Raw genomic sequence first — 703 nt, 5'->3', positions numbered from 1 at the left:
GAGAGGCCCGCGTACCGCAAAAAAAAAAAAAAAATCCTGGCATCAAGAGACAGCCGTTCCCCACACCATTTTCCATGTGTGTGCATTATATTTGCAAAATGGAATCATAATATGCATTTTTTTTAAAAATTTCAGCTGGGTATACCCTCTCCATATCCTTAAATATCCACTTAACACCATCAGTCTTCATACTTTGCTGCCACTGCCCACCGTGTGGAATGGACTTCACGTGCTGGCAGTGCCCTCACACACCCACAACTGAGACCAAGTCATGAAACAACACTCACCCTTACGAAGAAGGCTGCTTTCTAATATTTTCCTTTTTTGGTTTGTTTGTGTTTTGTTTTGTTTTGGTTTTGACCCTAACATAATCCACTAACTCAGTTCATGGCCCACTAAGGGGTCTTGTCTGCAGTGTCCCACTGCCAGAGGAGCCGGATGCCCCCTGTTGGACAAGGGGTGTGTCCTGGGCAGGGCTCTTAGAAACAAGGTATCCCCCAACATGGACTCTGTGCACATCTCTAGTCATTGCCTCTGGTTTCTAGAAGTAGACTCCCTGAGTCAAAGGAGAGGGCATCTGGGGACAGGACACAAGTCACCCTCCAGGAGAAGAGTCAGTGAGGATTCAGTGCCCATTTCCCTCATCCACACCAAGAGTTCTAGTTTCAGGAGCTTTGGGGGAAATTTTTTTGCTGGTTCAGCA

Source organism: Lipotes vexillifer, unplaced genomic scaffold, assembly GCF_000442215.2.
Source record: "Lipotes vexillifer unplaced genomic scaffold, Lipotes_vexillifer_v1.1 scaffold630, whole genome shotgun sequence".
NCBI classification, from domain to species: domain Eukaryota; kingdom Metazoa; phylum Chordata; class Mammalia; order Artiodactyla; family Lipotidae; genus Lipotes; species Lipotes vexillifer.
The sequence above is the reverse complement of the archived record's forward strand: the minus strand, read 5'-3'. Positions refer to the sequence as shown.